This window comes from Balearica regulorum, chromosome 1 (assembly GCF_011004875.1).
Source record: "Balearica regulorum gibbericeps isolate bBalReg1 chromosome 1, bBalReg1.pri, whole genome shotgun sequence".
Taxonomy (NCBI): Eukaryota; Metazoa; Chordata; class Aves; order Gruiformes; family Gruidae; genus Balearica; species Balearica regulorum.
In genome coordinates, this window is record NC_046184.1 from 99,172,903 (window position 1) to 99,196,597 (window position 23,695).

Below are 23,695 nucleotides of genomic sequence, written 5' to 3' on the forward strand. Positions count from 1 at the left end.
TGGAGAGGTGGGCCTGTGCAAACCTCACAAAGTGCAGCAGGGCCAAGTGCAAGGTCCTGCACGTGGGTCGGCGCAATCCCAAGCACGACTACAGGCTGGGCAAGGAGTGGATTGAAAGCAGCCCTGAGGAGAAGGACTTTTGGGTATTGATTGGTGAGAAGCTCAACATGAGCCAGCAGTGTGTGCTTGCAGCCCAGAAAGCCAACCGTGTCCTGGGCTGCATCAAAAGCGGTGTGACCAGCAGGTCGAGGGGGGTGATCCTGCCCCTCTACTTCACTCTGGTGCGACCCCACCTGGAGTACTGTGTCCAGCTCTGGGGGTCCCAGTACAGGAGAGACATGGGGCTGTTGGAGCGAGTCCAGAGGAGGGCCATGAAGCTGATGGGAGGGCTGGAGCACCTCTCCTATGAGGACAGGCTGAGAGAGTTGGGGTTGTTCAGCCTGGAGAAGAGAAGGCTCCGGGGAGATCTAATTGTGGCCTTCCAGTACCTGAAGGGGCCTACAGGCAAGATGGAGAGGGACTGTTTATGAGGGAGTGTAGTGACAGGACAAGGGGTAATGGGTTTAAGCTGAAGGAGGGTCGATTTAGATTAGATGTTAGAAAGAAATTCTCTCCTGTGAGGGTGGTGAGGCACTGGAACAGGTTGCCCAGAGAGGCTGTGGATGCCCCATCCCTGGCAGTGTTTATGACCAGGCTGGATGAGGCTTTGGGCAACGTGGTCTAGTGGAGGGTGTCCCTGCCCATGGCAGGGGGGTTGGAACTAGATGATCTTTGAGGTCCCTTCCAACCCAAACCATTCTGTGATTCTATACGGTTGTATGATAGTGGCAGTGTGAGCATGGAAAACAGATCACTGGCAGTTTCTGTAACTTTGACCGTGAGCTGACTAAAGAAGACTTCACTCTTGAGTCCTGTATGTCCAGCATCCTCCATGAACACTCAACTGACTCGATGTAAGGAAAGTTGTACCAATCTTGCTGGTACAATTCAGCATACCTTGGATCAACAGTATCCTCTTGCGTGTTCAAAATTCTCTCCAGGTCTCTAATGAAACAAAAAAAGTCAACAGTGGCAATTTTTCTCCATGCTTGCATACTCTCATTCAGTATGCTCTTTTTGTATTCATGTCCCTTTTTCACTGTTTCCATTCTGGGTTTATTCAGTTCAATCTTTTATTTAATCAGGTTCGTTAATCCTTGGAGGTTTTTCTTTTTATACCAAGGTAGTCTCACTCACGTTGCAATCCACTTTCACTGAATTTGGCATCTGTTGAATGTTAAAAGAAAACATTACTATGATCTTAATATAATTATTTAATAATTTAGCTAAAAATTGAGATGTCATTTTTGCTGTTATAGGTTAGGGCATGGATGCGTAACCAATAGTTAACTGGATTCCTGTATGTTGGTGGTTTTTTCCCTGTTGTGAAATACAAATGTTCCACAGCTCACCCCCAATAAACATCATGCAGATACATTTAAATGTTTGTATGCAGGCCTTCTTACTGCCATTTGTCCTGAAAAATGATAAATACCAAGAGTATTGGCAATAAAATGCCAAAGTTATAAAGGTCATTATTCTTATGAAAATACGTGTTTGGAAAAGTAGAAAAAAATGTGTCCTTGTGGTTATAATTGGCAAAAGAGACTGTATTTATTATTACTTTAAAATAACATCTTTGTCTTAATATTTGCTAGACAATGTAGGTTTTTGCTGCTTAGTAAGATAGAACATTGAAAGCAATTCTGTTATCAAAGAGTGAACTTATTTCTTTCTAGTCTACATTTTCAGTTGGTCAATGCCAGAATGTGAGGTATGTCTACAAAACCATACCTACGTACCATGATACACATACTTAAATAGAAAGAAGAAAAGAGAGACCACCTAGTCTAAAATGTATGTGATTCAGGGGCTCGCATTCCCTTCAGCTGCGTTAGTATGTGGATTATTTCTTTACTACTGTGAATTATAGTAAGCCCTTTGCTGAAATGCAAGTATATGCACTTTAATATATTTTTTTATATATTCCTGTCTAGGCAATCTTGTAAAAATGAGTCTCGAAAACATACTATGCCTGGGAAGGTGTCCCATTGCAGATGGCCAGTATTTAAGGCCAGAGAGAATGGGGCCTAAGCCAGGGAGATCGCTCCAGCTTTTACAATGAACTTGATATGCATGAACATCCAAGCATAGCTCATGCTCCTCCCCAGTTTCAGTGAAGTGGCAGCAGGGAATGATCTGGCCCCTTTGGTTGCAGACCAGTTTTCAATAAGGATCTTCTCCACAGATCGGATAAAACCGATAGCTTCTTGTGTCAACTCTCTCATGCTTGAGCAATAGGTTAAATATCCTGTGGTCTGGCACTAGGCAGTAACGCTTATAGCTTTCCCTCATTTGAGGGAGATCCCCTATTATTAAAGTGTTTGCTTTATTTTATTTCTGTCTCTGGTTTGGTTTTTTTCCTTCCCCCAGCTTTAGATTTATGAGCCATTGTAAGCTTTTCTGACTGCTTCTGAAAAGGATTCATGTCTGCTTGTGCTCACAGCATCCAACAAATCACTCATTTCACAACGTTCATTTCTTTCACTAGATGGGTATTCTTCATTTTTTGTACATCCCTCACACTTCACTGCAGTAATTCGAAGGATTTTGCATACTAGTCTCAAATAAGAGGAATATATTTTATTTGTTGTTGTTTTGAAATGTGGATTCAATCAGTTCTGGTCCTCTTTTCTTTGTCACTACAGCATGAAAAACAGCAAAAGGCACCTGCATGTTAAAGTGAAGGCTAATTTTCAGGTTCTGTTTTTTAGAATAGTTGATTTTTGCCTTGAGGAAGAAGGATGGACTGACTTAATGATGTCTCTTCTAGCTCTGTTTTTTATGCTTCTGTGATTAGCTGAATGTTCGTAGAGAAAAATACATTTTATTTTTTTATATCAGATGCCTGGCATTCAGCAATTTTTGATTTTTTTTTTTTTAATTATTTGCATTTTAGCCAAATGGCTTGCATCTTGTTTCATAGTGAAGATATTCCTTTGAATATAAGCTCTGGTTATGAGACATTGGTGTTTCAGCACTGCCAGATGATAGTGACAAACAGATGTATTTAAAAATATCACTTACATAGAGAAAGTCTGCACAAAAAAAATAATTTTTTTTGTTGTTGTTGGAGAAAACAGAGCAGATATCCAGCTTTTCTCTTGGGTTCCTTTCTGTCTAGATTGGGGAAGATCACAGCCTTTCCTGTGTCAATCTGTCTCCTTATGTGGGAGATGAGTCCCACAGAGATGCACATCTCAGAAGACTCTTAACTATTTAATATTCCTTCCGATCTCTAAGTTAGTGGCCGGATACCCTTAGCTTGCATATTCCTTTGAAGCAGACCTATGACGATTTTTCTCTTCAATCTCTTGGGTGTGACTTGATTGCTAAGCTTGGCTGGCGTATCCTTTCTCTAGGAAAATGATATCTGCAATGATGACAGACCCATCTAGCCAAGTTTCCCATGCCTGCCAATGGCCCATGCCAGATGCCTGGGGAGAGGATGCAAAAAATGATTCATGTCTTTCGCCTGACATCTCTCTGCCCATTTTCCCCAGTCAACAGAAATGATCATTACATCCCCATTTTCTTTCAACAACCCGCAGTAAAACTTAAATTAGGTGTTTGTTTGTTATATCTGTATTTATGATGTTATGCTGAAAACACCCCCTTAAGATACTGGATTTTTGATATCTGGCTGCAATCCTTGTGGATGTTAGTTTGGTAGTGTGCCAGAAGCTTGGCATAAAAAAACATTACAGGTCATCTATCTTAGCTACCAGTAGCACTGGTTTGTTTTCTGTTCTATACCCTTTGGGCATGAGGATTTTGGGGAACTTTGTAAAAAGAGTTTCTTAGAATCATAGAATCATTTAGGTTGGAAAAGACCTTTCAGGTCATCAAGCCCAACCCTTAACCTAACACCGCCAAGCCCACCACTAGACCAGGCCCCTACGCACCACGTCCATGGGTCTTTGCAATACCTCCAGCGCTGGTGACTCGACCACCTCCCCGGGCAGCCTCTTCCGGGGCCTGGCGACAACCCTTGTGACAAAGAACAAGTTGCTCCTCACAGCCCATCTAAACCTGCCCTGGCACAACTGGAGGCCATCGCCTCTCGTCCCATCGCTTGTCACTTGGGAGAAGAGACCAACAGCCTCCTGGCTGCAACCTCCTTTCAGGGAGTTCTAGAGAGCCACCAGGTCTCCCCTCAGCCTCCTTCCTCCGGGTGCTAAACCACCCCGGTTCCCTCAGCCGCTCCTCCTAAGACTCGTGCTCTAGACCCTTTGCCAGCTTCGCTGCCCCAATTCGGGCGCGATCCAGCGCCTCCATGGCTTTCCTGTCGCGAGGGGCACAAAACCCAACACGGCGCTCCAGGTGCGGCCTCCCACCATGATGCCCAGCACAGCGGGACCATCCCTTCCCCAGTCCTGCTGGCCACGCTACTTCCGATGCGAGCCAGGCGCTCTTGGCCACCTGGGCACGCTGCCGGCTCACGGCCAGCTGGCCACCGACCAACAGCCCTGGGTGTTGTCTTCCACCGGGCAACTTTCCAGCCACTCTTCCCCCAGCCCAGAGCCTTGCACGGGGTTGTGGTGACCCAAGCGTAGGACCCAGCCCTAGGCCTTGTTGAACCTCAGGCACTTGGTCCCAGCCCAAGGAGCCAGCCTGTCCAGACCCCTCTCTAGAGCCTTCCTACCCTCAAGCCCATCAACACTCCCCCACAACTTGATGTCATCTGCAAGCTTACTGACAGTGCACTTGATCCCTCAAGCAGGACGTGCCTTTCATGAACCCATGCTGACTGGGCCTAATCACCTTGTTGCCCTGTATGTGCCATGTGATGGCACTCAAGATGATCTGTTCTGTAACCTTCCCCGGCACTGAGGTCAGACCGATAGGCTTGTAGTTCCCCAGATCCTCCTTCCAACCCTTCTTATAGATGGGTGTCACATTGGCTAATCTCTAGTCAACTGGGACCTCCACCGTTAGCAAGGATTGCTGATATATCATGGAAAGTGGCTTGGTGAGCACTTCTGCCAGCTCCTTCAGTACTCTTGGGGACTTCTGACCCCATAGACTTGTGTGTGTCTAAGTGGTGTAGCAGGTCACTAACCATTTCCCCTTGGATTACCTATACTTTCATTTTGTTTCAAATTTACCTTCTAAATAGGCATATTGATATATTTTACAAACTACATTTTTTCAGGATGCATACAATATATTATTTTTTCAGCTACAAATACTGCCCTAGTTTTCAGTATCACCTGCAAATATAATTAATGTGGTTTTTGCACTCTTTCCATGTCCTTCAAGGGACATTATAAAGCTGCTTCTGCAGGGAGAGTCAGTGAATACATTCTTGCAACTTGATTTCTTACTGTTTTTACAGTTACTTTTCACTTAGGGTTCTTAGGGCAGCCTTCAGTTTTGGACTGAAGTTGGTCTGAAATAGCCTTTCATAAAAGGTTCTGTGATGCATTAGTGAGGAGGAAGATAATTATATTCTCTTTGCTTCTTTTCCAACTAGTTTTATCATTCCCTTCACCAGGTCCTCCCTATTGTGTTCAGATGAGCTGCCTCTCTTGTCTTCAAAACCGGCCACAGCTTAGTCCCTACATCTCTGATCTGTGCAGATCTTGGTCCACTGTAAGGAAAAATAAAAAGAGGAAGAACAGGAAAGCTGTCTAAGATGCATCAGTGCTAAGTTCTGTCATATCCGAGAGGCTAATGACCTCGTGGAGGTTCCTTCTGTTTTTATTTGGGACTGGGTGATACGACTGGGTGGTTGACTAATATTAAATGAGCCAGTAAGGTACCTTTCTTTCAGTGAGACTTTGCAAGCTCTATTAATCCTACTTTTAGAGACAGAAATTTCTAAATCTTTCAGGATATCTGTTAAGCTTACAACCTCATTTGTTATCACTCACAACAGGTCTACTTAATATTCTTTTACTATATGGTATATATGTGAAACCTGCTATTGTTGGAAAGATGAGATGGTGTTATACGCCAACAATGCTTCACTTTGTTTTGATAGGAGATCTCTAACTACTGTGCAGTGACCAGTGCGTGAGGAAGTTTGCACTTCCAATCATGGATTCATGAAGTATAAAGAAAAGATTTTCCTCTGCATGCAGATTTACCAGGAGGGAATTTATTTTGTTTGGTGGCCACAGTTGTATTATATTGCCATTAAGAAGAAGCTGCTGAATTAGACATTTCTGAGATTTTGTTTTTATTTGATTAAGCTTAGGTCATAATTACAGAAATCTGCCAGGTTTTTTGCAGCTATTTCACTAATGTTTGTGAGATGTGTTTTCCCAATCTGTTACTGAATTGCTTTCTTACACAAATGTAATTCCCAGGTGTGCTGCTACACTGGTGCTTTTAATTGCATTTTATTTATTCTGCTCCAGAATTATCATTTTGCTTTCATCAACACTTATGGGTAATTTAATATGCGCAAACTAAATTCATTAAGATCAAAGCACTAACTGTGGTACTTGTTCCATGCCTTCATTTCTATGGCAGTTAAAACCTTTAGGTTAAACATATGTTTATGTTTAACACTCACTTTCTGAGTGTGTCTTCTGGAAGAACACGAGGTCTTTCCCTTATTGGTAGGTTTGCAAGCTATTTCATTTCTCTCAAGATCAGGTAGTGATATCTCCGTACCTGTTCAGTAGAAAATGATGACAATGGTATTTACTATTAGCAGAGTGTAAAGATCATATGAGGTGATGTAGGAAGCAGCTATGGAAGAGGATACTTTCCCTTTAATAATGGTCTGAAAACTTGCTTGTGCTCTGAGTGCAGTATGTAGAGTTTACCAGCTGTGAGTGGTGCCCTTGAAACCAGTGATGCTATTTAAGGTAGAAAGCACTAGAACAAGCAGAAAGTGATGCAAAATTGGCTAGCTGACACACTGATAAAAGTCAGATGGGATGCAGCAAAAATCAGTGCTCTTTGCCAGTGCTGTAATACTGAATATTTTAAGTGATTCTGATTTGCCCTCTTGCCTAGTGTGTTGACTTGTGAATGAAGGTGAATTAAACTCCACTGCATGCAAGTGATTCCTATTCCCCACCTATTTGTCATGTGCTTGATGCAGTTGTCCTGGCTGAAGCAGTGGCTACTTAAAGGAGATGTTGGATTTCACCTCTGAGACTAATCCAGGTGTTTGAAATTCAGCAGTTTGGGGTATGTACACACCAATGAATACTTGAGAGTCTGTGGGTATATTGAAAGCTGTATGCTTTTGGATGTGTTGGAAAATAATTCAGTGAATGACAGGTCCAGAGCAGTGATACTGTGTATGAGCAGTCAGCTGGGAAAAAGAAAGCCTGGTTACAGGCATTATAAATGAGAATAACTGTTTGACTTGAGGAGAACAAAATGAGCTGAAAAAACAGCCCAGAAATACATGGTCAGAAATAAAGGGAGTCAGTTTGGACTCGCTAATAGTTCTGTCTTCAGTAAACACTCTTAAGTTCATACTCCCAAAGGAGAGAAAATAATAAAAAGTAAAATCTAAACCAGGAGAGCCACTGATCCGTTCTGGATGACAAGCAGAATGCTATAGCCATCTGGGAATGGGAGAAGAAAAAAGCAGGCACTGGGGAGGTTTGGTGTCTCTACTGCCAAGAATGAAACAGAACTAGCTGTTCTGTTGCTACAGCAGAGGAGATTTCTATTGCACACAGAGAAAATGAACCTAACAAAGACACAGGCCTGTAGATAAGAGGGAGAGCTGCCAGGACAATGAAAGAAGGCAGCTATTTGGCTGTGATACAGATTTCCTTTTGACTGTCACTGAAAAACATACCCTGACTGACGTAGAACATAAGTCCTTTCTGTGAAGACATTAATGCGACATTTGCTGGAAAACTTGGAGTGTTGAATGCTATCCACACCTACCAGCTGTGTTGCAAAGGGAGCAATGCCATCTCTTTTACATAAGGCTACTCAGTGCCCAGTTTGCCATTAAGAGGGGAAATAGTTTGTCTTTGGCTGGTACTGAACAAGGTTTCACAGGCCTTGGACAAATTGAACATTATTTGAAACCATGCATTCATCTATTGGCTGCTGTTCCTTGTGCCTGCTTCCCTTACATTCATTGAAGTCCTTCTTGGAAACTTCTTGCCAGTGATCATAGTTTGCACTTTCCTGTTTGTGGTTTGTTGCTCTATCAGACTGAAGCATTTGAATACCTGTTGTAAGGTTTTCCAAACACTGCAATTCAGGTATAACAGTTGTGACTCATGAAGTCTCTCACAGTGAAGTTCTTAGAAAATATTTCAAAGCAATTTCATTGAATTAGCAATATCAGTATGAAGGAGGAGGTGATATACTGGCTGTAATTGGGTACTGATTTACTGTTCATCAAGTTCCCAGAGACCTTCTGAGGTTCCCTCTGACCTGATTTATCCTTTAGTCCTGAGTTTGTAGTCATACTCCTGTATAGGACATCTTCTTCAGGTTGATATCATTGGAAAGGAGTGGCTGTCCTTGTGGCCATTGAACAAGAGACAAATTTTATCTGACTTCCCTTCTTCATGCATTTTACAAGGCAGGTACTGCCTTTTTTTTTGGGGGGGGGGGGGGGCAGGGGGGGAAGGAGGGGCAGGAAGCAAAGTGCAAAAGCTCTACTTGTGTCAAAATATGAGCACATTTCAGTCTCTCCGCTAATCTTCATTCAGTAGTGCAAAGCCTGTAGCTCTGTTAAAGGCATGACTGCTAAGTACTGCAAAAGATCTGCTCCATCCTTATCCATTGAGGGCTTGGATTTATTGGGAAGCTGATTGCTTAGTTTCTGCAGCACAGGACACAGCTAGCGTTGCTCTGAAATGAGGATGTCCGGTCACAGATGAAACAGCAACAACTGAGTTGCTGTTTAGTCCTCTGGGATTAGGGGGGATTCATATTGATGCAGACCTGTCTCCTCAGTACAAGCCAGCATCAACTCTCAATTGCAGCCTCAGGCTGACGTGGATGGCTGGCAGCATCTTTGAAGGCTGAGGTCAAAACAGTATCACCAAAACCAGAATTGGTTGTAGTTGCCAGGGCTAACCAGAAAGCTAAAGAATGTTTGACTTGTTGGAACATCAGTAGTGCTCAGTTTTTTCAGGGCTTAATTCTGGGTTTTCCAGCCTTGTGACTGGGAAGTTTTAGTAACTATGTTGGTTGGAAGATTTTAAGTTATTTTTGTAATTGACTTAACTACATCAGTAAAAGCCCTATATGCAGCTGCAGTAAAAAGAATATAAAACATGCATTATACTTTAATAGCTCATTTCACTTGCTATAGCCACTTGTGTTGGTGTAGGAGTATTTATATCAGTTTCAGTTTGCCCTCTTGGAGGGCAGGAGAAGAGGGAAGCAGGAATATTGCTTTAACTCTGATGGCTTAGTTAAAGTCAACCCTTCCTCCTTATCCCTCAAACTATCTCATCTTCCTAAAAGCAATACTGCATGTGTTGAATTAGAAACTCGTTAATGTATCAACCACATTAAAAAACAAACCCAAACAGCTAAGCAATTGATTATTCTTTGGGGCATCTCCCAGCAAGTTGAGCAGCTCCCATAACTCATCCTGTTGACAGGTCTCATTGACTTTGTTTAGCAAATATAAACCAATTTCATTCAAGCACTTTGTCAAAGAACCTACTAGTCTAAACTGCTAATAATGTCTGCCTAGATTTAAATATTGGTGTAAAGCCAAAAAAGCTGTACAAATGCTACAAAAGCCTTGATGACAAAACCAGTATAAAGTCTTTGAATAACTGTTTCTGTGCTAGGCTTTTGTCCTGTTAAAAACATTGAGCATATGTGCTCACGGCCACACAAATACTCACAACCTTATCCAATAGGATGATATGAACACAAACAGAGCCCCCACATGAGTGCAGAGCAGGTGAAGCTCATAACAGCCTGAATTGTCTGTACTGCCTTCTTTTATGAAGAACACAAAGGCAATTTGTTCATTTGGGCTGCTGGTGGACACCAGCAGAGGGGAAGGGTAACATAATCTGTTAGGGTGCTGGTTTGGCAGACGGTGGGTTGTGTTTCCATCTGGAGGCTGCCAAGTCCTGACTGAGTCCAGATTTCAGACTTCAGTCTCCGCCATTGGCAGCAAACAAGGATTCCTGTGAAGGGATGTTTGCAAAGGACCAAATTCTGTGCCAAGAGCATCTCTTATATGTCCATCATTGTAGATCCTGTGTGTTATGAGACAAATGTTGTATGACAAATATTGAAAGGAATATAGACACCTTTATAAATCATAGCTTAGTATTTAAAATAATTGCTTCTCCTACCCTCCAAAAAACTGCCTAAAACCTGGGAAACTTCCTGAAGAAATGTAGTTGCCATACTAAGGCAAGAATGTAGGAGGGCCTGCTTGCCTGGAAATAGGTTGCTTTCCTGGACTAGAGGGAAGAGCAAGGGAAGAAAGTGAGGCAATTCCATAGAGTTGTACCTCTTTTTGAGAAGGTGATCTACATGTGGATGAAATTTTAAAATCTTTGTTGCTGTGTTGCCATGATAACTTGCTCTAGGAGTTGGATGCTATTCTTGATGGCTGGTATTTGTCTATACTCTGTAGTGCCTTCTTGTGCCTGTTAAGAGACTTGGTGTCATACAACAGTTCAGCTAGAAAAGTCTTAGCTTTAACAGCATTGCACAGAATTTGCTTGGGGGTTGTCTGTCCCTACAGTCTTGCCTTTTATAAAGTAGACCTCATGTCTGAGAGCAAACAGTAGAGCTGATTGCCTGGGTCAAAATTTTGCAAATACTGTGTTAATATGATACTTAACATAATACCATTCCCTATTGTTTTGTGGTTCCTTATTCCTACCACAATAAATGACTGCTGAAACATCACCGTAAAGATTTAATTTCAATGAGTAGAGTCTTGTTTGCTTTCCCCATCTTAATGGCTGCATAAATTGTGAAAAATTTGAATCAAGTCATCACTCTTTTAACAAAATGTACCACAAAAAAGATGAAAACGTAAAGTCGTTACTGGAAGCAAACACGCACACCCTTCACAACCCTGGACTTTGATGTTTCTTAGTGTTAACTATATTAACATATGAGGAATAACTGATTCCCACTTCACTCAAGATAAAAAAAAAATGCCTGGCCTTTTAGGTAACACCGTGTCAGCTCCATCGCTCACCTGAAAAAATGGGACACCTCGTTCCAGACTGTCTGAGACAAAGGGTATTAAAACCTTCTTGTGTGACTTTGTACGTTCAGAATGCGGTTGGATTTTATATTGCTGGGGAGATTTGGATTCGTGGCAGCAGGGGTGGGAGCACAGGCGGTGCCATGAGGATGCAAGCACTGGCTGGAGTTAAGTGGAAACAGTAGTGGCCATCATGCTCGCCTGGAATTTTAGTGGAAACTTGAGAGGGGACGGCTGTATTTCTGACTTCAGGAGAGCATCCCAGCCGCTAGGCTACAATAAGACTGGAATAACAAGCAGGGCAGATGATGTGAATGGGCTTGCAACTTGCTGTCCCTCCTGTTGAGGCTGGGTGTTACATAGAGGGCCATTTTGATCCAAAGAGAGAAAGTGTTGAGAGTAAACAAACAACAGCAAAAAAGTAAACACAGCCTAAATACCATATAAAAATCTGTTCTTCGGTCCCTTGCCCTGGAAAATGAAGGTGATACAGCCAGTGTGGAAGTACTGTAAGGATGTATGCTGGCCTCAGAACAAATGGTGGATTCTGTCATGTTAGAAAGCAGTGCTAGAGTCAACCCTTCACAGAAATGTCTTCCTCCTATTTTCCTTCTAGACAGTCAAAGCTTGTTGATCCACTTCTGCTGGCACCCTGTTTTAGTGCTCTCTGGGGTGGTAGAAAAGTAGCCATATGGCTTTCAGCAACTTGTATTTCAGCATACACTTGAAAGAAAGACTAATTTTCTTTTTGCCTATATACTTTTTGCTTGCTTTGAGCCCTATTTTGCATGGCCTGAGGGAAAATATGGAAGTGACCAGGCAATTTCAGAACGGTGAAACATCACCTCGAGAGAGGTCGGTACAGGAATGTGCCTGAGAACAGTCCCTTACAGCCTCAATGGGTAGCAAGCAGATGGCTCAGCTCTGTCAACATCAGAAAGTCTCCTAAAACACCAGATTATTGAGGCAATGATGTTCTGGCTAGCTACCTACATCTGAAACGCTCACAGGCATGGCTTGCTTTCAGCCCTTGCCTTTGTACAAGGCCAAAAAATAGCATTTTAATCCTTGAAAGAAAATTTTATAAAGGAAGTTTGTGAAAAGAACTGTAACATAGATGCATGTTTACTAATAACAGTGGAAGACTGAATTTGGCAATGTAGGAAGGCTCTTCCATCACAGTCCCAAAGTATTTGCAAAATTACTTTCTCAAAAAAATCAGTGGGTGTTAATGTAGAGGCTATGCTAAATATGAATAATTAAAAATAGTGAATTAAAACCTGTCTGGGGACAGTTATATAGGTAATTTAAATCTCAGGTATGCACAAAAGAAAAGGAAATGTGAGCATATTACAATTTGGGATTGCATATTAGATTCGCCTAGTTCAAGTGAGTCCAAATCTGAACTATAAGCACTGTCCTGTAGGCCACCAAGCACAGCAAATCTCAAAGCAATATGAACATGAGCATTGCTCTTGGACTTAATGGACTTTCTCTTCAAAGAAGACACAAAGTGCCTTTGAAATGGGAAGAGCAAGTACACTACAGCTCCTGGGAGAACTACTCTGGCTTTCTCTTTATGTAAAGGTCGTTGCAAATTGGGAAGTTTAATTCATGTCCTGCGTGTTTTATGCCACCAGTCATGGTCCCCAGCTGATAAATAAGAAAATTGAATTTGGTCCTAAAGAGAGGAGGTATACAGGTGGACAGTATAAACTTGGCCATGTGCTTCCCAGGGGGAGGGTTTAGCCACACTTTTGGCTGCAGTGTATTTATCTATTTTGCAGTAGATGCAGTTCTAAGCTATTCATTACTTTAGTAGAAAGAATGACAAATACTGTATTCACTGAGGGATCATAGGGATGACACAGGAAAAGAGAGTCTAGATGCAGGATTATCACTTCTGGGTTGACAAATGACCTAAAAATGTAGGCTGCTAAATTTGGAAGAATTAAAATTACACTTAGCCAAAAGGAGGAAGTGAGCATGATTTGTTTCTACAGCTCAAGCACAATAGTACCTGGTTTTGCATTAAAAAATTTGGTAACAGATGAAATTACTATAAAAGATCCACATCTGCAAGTTTGCAAGTCATCAGCTGAAAGGAAATGAGGAAGAGAGCACCAGTGTGTCATTGTAAAGAAAAAGGTTTTCAGAAATCTCCAATGTATGTGAAGAACAGACTTGTTTTCAGAAACTCTAGTCCTGCATATAGTATTTTTTTTTTTTTTTTTTTTTGGTAAGGAGAGCATCCAAGAAGTTGCTACAATCTCTGTATGCCAGAGGGCAGCAAATGAAGCTTTAATTTGTTTTGTAGTATTGCTGTTTGCTTGTCAGGATAGCACATGCATTCTCTCTGTTTTTTTCTTTCTTTCCCCTCCCTGTTGTGTGAACTCTGTAAATATTATACATAGAAACACACATGAGCAAGAGGGTGTGTAAAGAGAAGTAAGAATTTACTTCCGCAATGATGGTTAGGTATGAAAAGCTACTTTTATTGTAAAATGGATTAAGAGGAGGTTGGTTTGGTTTTTATTAATGTTACTTTTTTATTTATTCTAGTGACAGCAGTTATCCTTCCTTCTAACTAGAATAAAATCCACCAGCTCAGGGCAGTGTATCACCCCTTTCTGAATTTAGAAGCTCATCAGCTCTATTATGTTTGTTAGATATAGTGTTTGGGATATATTTCTGGGATATAGCTCAGTTATATTTGCCTTATAGGAGTAATCTCACTGAGATAGCATACCCGCTCTTTTCCCCTCCTTTATGTTTCAGCTATGGAGATCAAAAGGTTTACTGGAGTTCATGTTGCTACTCCCATACCTTTTTTCTTAGTGTCTCACAAACAGGGAAGGACCGTGGGAAGGGTCTTTGTGCCTTACAGAAAGCTGTAGTAGTCTGAGGGAGAGGCTGAGTTAATGCTGATATGTATAGCAAGAACAACTAAAACACAAGAAAAAAAAGAATAATTTGTCTTCTATTCTCTGATTTCTAATTTCTTGCTATTAAGCAGATGTCCCTCCAAGTGTATTTCCCTTTTCTTACAACTAAGGATCGTAGATTGACTCGCACACCTCTGTCTTTCTGAAGCAGTATCAATGTTTCTAGACTTACCTGTCTAGAATAGCAGGTCAGGATTGTAAAAGAATAGGATTTTGAATGGAAATTTTAATGAAGCTGAATGGAGAAGTTCTGAAGAAACAAGATTCATGTTTAGGTCTTTTGTTTGTTTCTTTTCTTTATTAATGTCTACTACTTAAAAGAAGTTATGGGTCAGCCTTAGAACAGAAAGGGATGCAGTCTAGATAAAACCTTTATTCCTTCAGTATTTCTCCCTTTTGTCTTACAGTGCCAGCTGTTCAGGTAGAGGTTTTTTGGTTTCAATGACCATTTCCCAGGAGGAGTCCTTTCCATAGTTGTGGCTCTATAAATGACGATAGCATCAACCTAAAATAAGTTCATTTCTTGGCAGCCAAACTGAAGATTCAGAAAGGCACCAGCCTGAGCTTTTCAGGGATACACGGTATGGAGTTAAGGACCCCAAATCCATAACGCCTTTCTCTGCTTTGCAGAGTCAAATCACTATTTAGGCACGTAGCCTTCATAGTGTGGCTCAGCTCTCCTGTACAGACTGGCAAGGAACAGCTGAGCTTTAGTCTGTTGTTGTCTGGAGTTAAAATTGACCCCTGCAGAACTGCAAGGTGTGTTTGAGAAATGTAAATAAAGCAATAATGATTTTTAGAAGCATTCAGCCTAATGCTTTCTCACCAGGTGGTTTCCTTAGAAAGGCTTTCTTTCCTCGCTTCCTTTCCTCGCCTTTTGAGGAAATGAAGTTTCCAGGCTTCACGCTGTGAATCCCCAGCTTCCCCCTCCCCTCTCCTGCCCAGCCCTGCGTGGTGGAGAAGGGACAGATTTCCCGGCTCACTTCTGAAGGACCCAAACCTTGCCTTGTGCATTTGTGCTCCCCCAAACCCTACCCAGGGAGGGGACAAACATACCTGTGTCAGGCTGGCATGTCAGACCTGAAACAGTTCTTCCCTTGATCCGTGTGGGTCTTCCACAAACCTCCTCCCATCCCTTGACAGCAGCTTCCCAGCCGCTGCTTTGCCTGCGCTGGCAGAAGGGGAGGGACAGGGTGCTTCGCAGCCCTCTACCTTCTCCCCACGCCCAGCAGACATAATGGTTCAGATACAGTCTCAAATTTGAGATGCTGTTTAGAGGAGTTTGGTACCACAGAGGCTGAATTGGAGACAGAATTGTCTTGTAAGTTTTAGGTGCCTTTTTGAGACTTCCTTCCAGATAGACCTTTCATTGTAATATCGACCTGTGAGAACGGATTTGTGAGTCCATCCCCTCATCACCAAGTAAAATGGAAGTAAGTTAGCACAAAAAGGCCTTGCAGGATCAAGCCCAGCAGCTTTCACGCACCTTATGCTCAAGTGGAGGTTCTACCTATTTAAGCATAAAAAGTCTATAAAACATCTACTTCTGTCCCTCACCGTGATGTACTGCAGCTCCCAGGACTGCATTCAGTATGCAGCACAAATCAAACTTCTAGACAACCAGGTCTCTGTTCGTACTTTGCTTGGTTATAAGGCAGTAATTCATTTTCCATTAATTTTCACACAGATTATACTTTCTTGAATATTAACAAGAAGGGGGTTAGAATGAAAACCTAATCCAGAACTTACAGCAAATAGAAATAACAGCTTTTTGTCTGTCTTAGTGTCATTGATCTTTTGAGTCAATGCCATTCATAAAAATAAATATCTGGCAGAATTAATTTCACTTAACTCCAGGCATCTACAGTAGATGTAGCTCTACACATGGTTTTCTCACCTCTTTCCACTTTGTTAGTGACAAGAATTGGGCATTAGGGGAATGACTCATCTGAACTTCTTCGGGCAACCAATTAGTCTGTAATTTAGGGTGACAGCGATGGGCACACAAATGCCTATTTCTTCCCAGTGACAATCGTGGCAGCCCAAGCGGACTTCCTCAGGCAGAAGCAGTCATTCAGAAGAACGCTCTTCCAGACATGACTTCTCCTGTGCGACGTGATGCGCACAGCCCCACTGGCATCGCGGCAGCTCTGAAAGTCACTGCCTGGACAGGAGAGGGACCTAAACACATATGCCTGCTGGTGCATCATTTACTTTAATGATGACAGTTTTGCTTGTCTATTTGATGTTTTCATCTCAGCGACTTTTGTCACAAATAGTGATTTAGGATCCTGCAATTTGTCACAAATTGATTTTACACAGTTTTGAAGTAGCAGCAATTTAAGATTTATTAACGCTGTTATAATAAATCACAGAATTAGATTATATGATATTTAATGACAATTATCAGCCAATTAAAAAAGAATTAACACAATTTGTTATATTTAAAATTTTGTGACTTTTAAAAGATTTGAAAATGGCAAGGTTCACACAAAACTTACAACTGAGTTTTCTAAATGAAATCCTATACACATAAGAACACACACACCGATACAGACACAAATACAGATATAGAGGTTAACCTATGATGATTTTTCTCTCTTCACAAATTGTAGTGAATTACTGAGTTTTTCCTTCATTGGCATTTGTCAGCAGATGATCTTTGAATCCTCATGAAATCTACCCTGAGAGACATCCCAGCTCAGGGGGAGTCACCGGCTCACAGCCTGCTGCAATCCCAGAGAGCTCAGAAGGTCTCATGTAGGATCACTATTGATAGGATTGTGAGATGATTGACTTTGGTCAGTGATTTTTTTTCCATTTGGGCCAAAATTCTTGTCAGGTAATTCTGGTACCTTCCAGATCAGGCTACAATCCAGGCAGCAGGAATGCCAGGTGCAGTTAGGGAGTCCAGGATTGTCCCAGCTCACCGCACCTGTAACCAAGACAAGAACACAATGCTGGGATTGCAAAGTGGCCTGGGGGGCGACTTTACCACCACAAGCAGGTGAAGGTGAATAGATATCAGCAAAAGGCTAAAAGGTTAAAAGCTTATTTGCTTTACATGCTATTATGTCTATATCAGGAAGAAGACTGGGAAACATTTGCTAATTGTGTTTTATTTGTTTTGACAAACAGCTAAACAACTGCAAAAAATCCCTGAAGGGTAATAGATTTTAAAATGTTTCATTCAGGTATATTGCAATAAAATTCCCCAGGGGAGTAGATATGTTTTTTTATTTTCTGAGGGCACCAAAAGTCTTCCAGGAAAGACTTTTTTCCTCAAAGAATGAAAATATTTTTCTTTCCAACCAGGGTTCAAAATCTTTCTCTCAGAAAGACAAGCAACTTTCCAGTTGTAAGACTCTGGTTCAAGACCCGTTATGTCAAGATATGTTAGTGCATTGCTTTTCCATATGTGAACACTATAATTTGCTGCCCACACCCTTGCTTACTCAGTTCCTTATATGTGTAACTAGATGTTTTATTTTGCTAGTGATTCATAACCCTTCATTGTTTTAATGTAATGTTTAAACCAACAGCAAATGTCAAAAAAGCACTGCTTAAATCCCAAGCCTATCTATCTAACTCAGGCTTTAGGCTCCTACCCCACAAGACAAAATCATTACCAGCCCACAGAGCTCCACATTTCAGCAGTACTGATGCACATATACAGCAGCTGCAGACTTATTTTCGTTGAGGCTGTTATTCCTAAATGCATTTATTAGATGAAAATTTAGGTTAGATACCCGTGTAGATTAGAATATATGAAACAAGGGGTACCCTGATTTTTCCCATTGAGGAAAAAATATGCAACTGGGGCACTGGCCTGGTACCCACCGCAGCGTGTCTTCAGGGATGCCGAATTATACAGACTCAAAGCGTGTTACTGCAGCGCTTATGAGCTCTGCAAGCCTTTGCCTTCAGATTTCAGTTCTTTGAAGCTCTCTGGGACTAAAACTGAACTCCTGCAGTCAGCAGAGCAGGAGCTCCTTTGCAGCTCTGCTCCTGCAAGGGTTTACAGGCAAGAGAGGGATGTGTATTTGTATTTATTCCATAGCAAATTGAAGCTGATGTTGCAATCGGTTTGAAGTGGTAGCGGTGTGTACTTTTGCTATGGTGCCAACAGTGCTGTCTCATGTATCGCAGCTGATACTGTGTATCAGAAAAACCTGAACTCTTAATGATTGAATTTAGCGTGCTGCATTTTCTATAGGACATCATTAAGTTAATTCGACCAGAGAAAATCGGTATTTTCAGTTGTTCTGTGAAAAGTGGAATTGCTTGAAAAAGCAGCTCTAAAACCTGCGCCTCAGGGCAGTTACAACAGGTTAGTTACATTCTGTGGCCTGGCAGAGGTGTAGGTTCAGGTTCTCCTAGGAAAAAGAGAGGATTTGAGCTGATATTGCTGCTGTTCTAACCCACCATATGAAAGGGCTAAGAACAGGAATGATGCTAGAAATTATATTTGGGGAGAGGGAGGAGTAAATTCAAAACTCTATTTTGGCACCAAAGCAAGAAACTCCTTGCAGCCAAGGAGCAAGGGACTGGCTGAACCCTGGAGAGAAGTAAATCCTTTTAAAGATTTGACTGAGGGACTATTCCCTTACAGAGCTGATGTGTAAGTGTAAACTGCACAAGCAAATCAGAAAGTATTGTTGCTTGTTTTGGGAGCTGCTACACTAAAATAAACTACTAATAAAAACGTGAATCAACTAAAATGAATATGCAAGCCTAGCAGTAGAACTTGCATTTAAAATGGACTGCACAAGACAAAGAGAAAATGTACTTTGGCATCAAGGTCACTTTCATTCGAGAAGTTTGCTAGGCCATTGGGGAAATAATTACAGCCAGTGGAAAGGAAAAACAAAGAAGCCAGTGCTTGCAAGCCCAGATGGGCAGGCAACAAATGGCAGTGTAGGGGCAAATAGCAGCAAGGTGTTTGCCAATAATGTAATGCAAAGCTTGTATCCTACTGAACAAAGGTTGAGATTATTGGCATTTGAAACACATTCATCACCAGTATCCATCTGGGGGAAGACTGCATCAATAGTACTTGCCCTTGCTTGATTTCTAGTCTTCGGTGACTTGAGCTTGGCTGCTGAGCTCTGCAGTGACTACTTTCTCTCCTGGAGGAATTTTAGCCTATGTGCAGCTCAGTTATGAGATTCCGTGCAGTCGCTCCAACTTTATGAGGATCCTGCCTCAATTTGGAAAAAAAGGTCTCTATGGGACATGCTATATTATCAAAACTGCACAGCTGAACATATCTGTTGTTCCTCTGAATGCAACAGTGTTCATCAAAATGTAGCTGCTTTTTTATTGCTTAGATTTGAACACACGTTTTCTTACTGGTTTTTTCGTTTATTGAAAGATGGCTGTATAGGAAAAAGTTCATAGTTTTGTTTGGTTTGGTTTGTTTTTTTTTTTTTTTTTTGTCAAGACATACAGAACTGGAGGAATTAATTTCTTCTGTCATATGGGAAAGCTGTTTGCTGCCTTATGTCTCTGCTGTGCAGTGGAATTCACCCACAATTTCTAGCCCAGAGGATAAGGAAAGTTGAAAGGCTAGGCTTGTTCATTATGCATTTTGCCATTGTGCTTTTTAAAAATAAGTTGAAGTCTTGAAAGCAGGTGGGAGTAGCAAGCACATTGATTTAATTTTAATGGGATTTGTGTATCTAAGTTGCCCAGGCTATTTTGAAAATACTCTCAAATGTGTTCCGTATTATTGCAAGTCTGGGAGGGAGACTCTGAGGGCAATGCTCATTGCCTTCGCCGGGCACCCATACCCCTTGCTGAAACAGCACCTGCTGCTTTCCAGTTTTTAATGAAAACTGCAGAGTTTGCAGGTCTACACCTATGAGGCACCAGTGCTACTACAGCTGTACTCACTAAGCCGTGCCCCTAAATGCATTTAGATGTCATGTGTCCGATTGCTATGCATGAGATGGGAGACGCGGGGGGCCGGGCTTACTGTGCGCAGGGGGTGAAGGGCTCCCAAATGGATCTGTGCAGCTTCTGCCTGGGTAGGTTGAGTCCTGTTGGAATCCCGCAGCAGCTCCTGGGGAGCCTCCCCGTACCCTGCGCGACGACTGGATTGGGCCTATGCTGAGCAAACCTGCCCAGCTCTGCAGGTGTTCACCTCCTACCTACACCTGTCCACCCATTATAATATCAAGTGATGTAATAACAGCAATTGTGTGGTTCTCTCTGCTTCGCTCAAACATCTGCTGAGCATTTCTAGCACAGCATGGAAGAGCATTATCTTGGTTTACAGCTTATCTTGTTCTAACAACATCAGAAATACCAGCCATCAATATGCTCCCTCTTGAGAGCAAACCCATCGCAGGTGTGTCAGCTGGCTACAATTATATTCACAGGCTCATACTTGTCTTGTGTCAGCTCATCATAACTGCAAATCTGTGTAGTTTTAAAATTATTTATTACCATGCGGATGAACCAGATGACCTAATCAGTCTGGGTTTTATGACTCATACGAAGAATAGCAACCAATGTTAGTCAGAAAAGAAACATCTGAGGCTTTGAACAAATTTCCATTAAAATACTTTTTTCGTATTATGACATTTATTTCATGAAACATTAACTCTATTTTCTGCAGACTATTTTAATATTTGGAGTTAAAGGTTTTTCTCTCACTTTTGCATTACTAGATAACTATAATAATGCAGAATATATCATAAAGTTTACAGAGAGCTGTAAGTCTGAAACAATGTTACAGCTCAAAAATAGAAATGCAACAATGTCCAAAGAGAAAACCGTCAATGAAAATTGGTAGAAACTGGATATGTATGTAAATTACAAAAACTAATCTACTGAGATTCATAGGGCAAATAACTCTAGCTACTATTACTTGGCACCAAATAGAAACATTTCATTGAAAGTGCTGCTGCTAGAGAAATGAACTGATGAACATAAATTGAACATAAATGGCTGCAGGCAAACTGGAGTACCAAACAGAAAAGAATGGGGGGGGTGGGGGGGGGTGGGGGGAGTGAGTGTTTGTATATGTGTGTATGGCTGTGCACACAGTGTTATATAGGTATAAACATCTGCAAGTCTCAGAAATGGCTTGGATTGCCAAAGACTTCCCAACCCATCAAGGTTCCCCAGGCTACAGGCAGTGAAGCCCAAGAACAGAGTCCTGCCGCTGGTCAGGATGGGACGCCAACTATGGTCAGAGATAAAAGGGATGGAAGGGTGAAATCAGGCTCTGAATTTCATTCCCAGCTAATTAATTTAATATATTAGGTTGTTATATAAGTTCTTTTGTAATGTCTTATGCCAAAAGCTGATACAATTTTTATTACTTTAAATCTGGAACCCTCCTCCCCTCCCATTCTTTACTCAGAGTCTCAGCTGTATTGCTAGGTGCTTCTTTGAATGAAATGCTTTCCCTAAGGACAACCATTAGTAAACACTAAAAATACATATAAAAATATGTATATACATATGCACATATAAAGAACCCTCCTCCTCCCACACACACAGATGACATAAATCGCTCTCTGTAGTTTCCTAGAAACCATACTACAGATGTGGTATTTAAGAGTGAATGTGGCTAACGTTTATTAGACTTGAACTGTATTGTGGGTAATTGTCCAGTAATAACCTTTAGTAAATTATATGAAACCTTTACTTTACTTAACAGGGAACGCAGGCTCCCCAAACTCTAATATTATCATCATTCAAGATAATGAGCAACACAAACCATTCTATTACCAATCTAAAAGCAATAAATGTCAAAGTAAAGAACTATGCAATATTCTGGCCTGGAAGAACAAAGGACAAAAGTAATGATAATGCCTTTTTATATTTGCAGTCTATTACATCATGCATAACAAATGACCCTGTAATTGTAGACAGTGTTATTTTAACAGGTTGTAAAGAGAAAATGGGGGTGGGTGGGAAGGGAGTGTTTTGAACAGCACCCTGACAAATGCTGTAGGGCTAGTAAATTGAAATACCTGAATTTTATTTGAGTTTTATCCTGGTGAGTATGCTGGATTATTCTGAAGCTGGTTTGTTTATCACCATAATCACCTAGAGCTCTGCAATGTGACACCAAGATGCTTATTTGCCACACTGATGGTTTTACTAATAACTTGGTGATAGCCTCAGTTCTCCTCTGACACAAGCATAAGCAAGGACAACAATACACTTTAAAACACAGGTTATTGATTTATGGAAATTCCTAATTTGGGCTTTTATAGACCATTCAGAGGTCACACGGCACTTGGGCAGTCATTCATTATGAGCCCAAGGGTTACAGCGAGTAACAGGCGCTCTGTCTACTGCTGTGCATGCAGTGGTATAGATTCAGGTGCTCGCGGATTTGTAGTGACTTAATTTTGAGCTATCTTGGTTTTGTTTTGTTTTTTTTTTTTAAACAAAAGCAGAAGCTAGTCAGCTATTTGATCAGCATTTAGAGTAATTTTGTTAAAGTTAGGGGTGAAGGAAATTGCCTGAAATTCAGGAAGCCAATGCCTCATATTTAAATGGTGCTATTCCCTATGTGACTGAAAGAATTCATTTGTGCAGCTTTGATGTACTAAGGAGGCAATTAGCCCAAGTGGCAGTTATACTTTAGATCTTGCTCGCCAATAGTCACGGTCAAATTCTGTTCCTGGGTACCTAGGCATGAAGTAAATCCATCTATCCTGCTCTTTCTCTAGATCTATGCTTGTGGACATGAGAGTAGGATTTAGCTGGAAGGGAAAAAGTTGAGAGTTCTTTGCCCAAAATTGAACCCTTTGCTGATATTATATTGCCTCACGTGATTCTTTATGCCTTTCCTAATGTGGCCATTTTATACCCTCCCTCGCCCAACATAAAAGATTCCATTACATTCAGGATTCTGTAGGGTCAAGCCCCGTATGGTTTTATTAGGTGAAATTCTGGTTTGACTTGCTTTGGTGCTTTGTTATCAGCTGGCATATAGACCATAAATGACAAATATTATATTCCACTGAACTAACCTTACTTGTATTATCTTTATTAAGCTGGTTTAATAAGTTGCCTTTGGTATACGTCTGCTGTTCATGAGGTCGTGTTACTTCACAACCTCAAAAATGAATCCACAGAAGTGTTTGTCAAAGAGAAAACAGGCCCTCAGAACCAAACTGTAAAATTTAGGGTTGTACTTGTACCGCTGCTTAACAGAAGTGACAGAAAAAATTAGCAAGCAGTTATTTTACATGTTTCTTTCCTTCTCAGGGAAAACAAATGATTAAACTTCTCAATATTTGCATTTTCCCCATCAGCATACATCCCAAACCTGTCAAGTGAATGGCAGGGGGTGGCAGTGCCTGTCGTATCTCTGCTCTTGGAAAAGATCAGAACCCGAGCTTCCTGATGGCACAGCCATACTGCAGTTTCCACAGCAGATCTCAGGAAAGATGTTCCCCCCAAGAGTTATTTATACAGCTATTTTCAGGTAAGTTCCAGAATAATGAACACAGCTTGTGTTGTGTTTTAATGTTGCTTCTTCTTC

General features: G+C 41.4%; 1 long non-coding RNA gene across 1 annotated transcript in view; it reads left to right on the forward strand.

Annotated features, from left to right (window-relative positions):
• Window positions 1–23,695, forward strand: part of LOC142604078 (uncharacterized) — a 142,298-nt gene that overhangs the window by 44,099 nt on the left and 74,504 nt on the right. The window contains exon 2 of the long non-coding RNA XR_012837972.1: window positions 23,466–23,638. This is a non-coding gene — a long non-coding RNA (uncharacterized LOC142604078). The remainder of the gene's footprint in view (window positions 1–23,465; window positions 23,639–23,695) is intronic.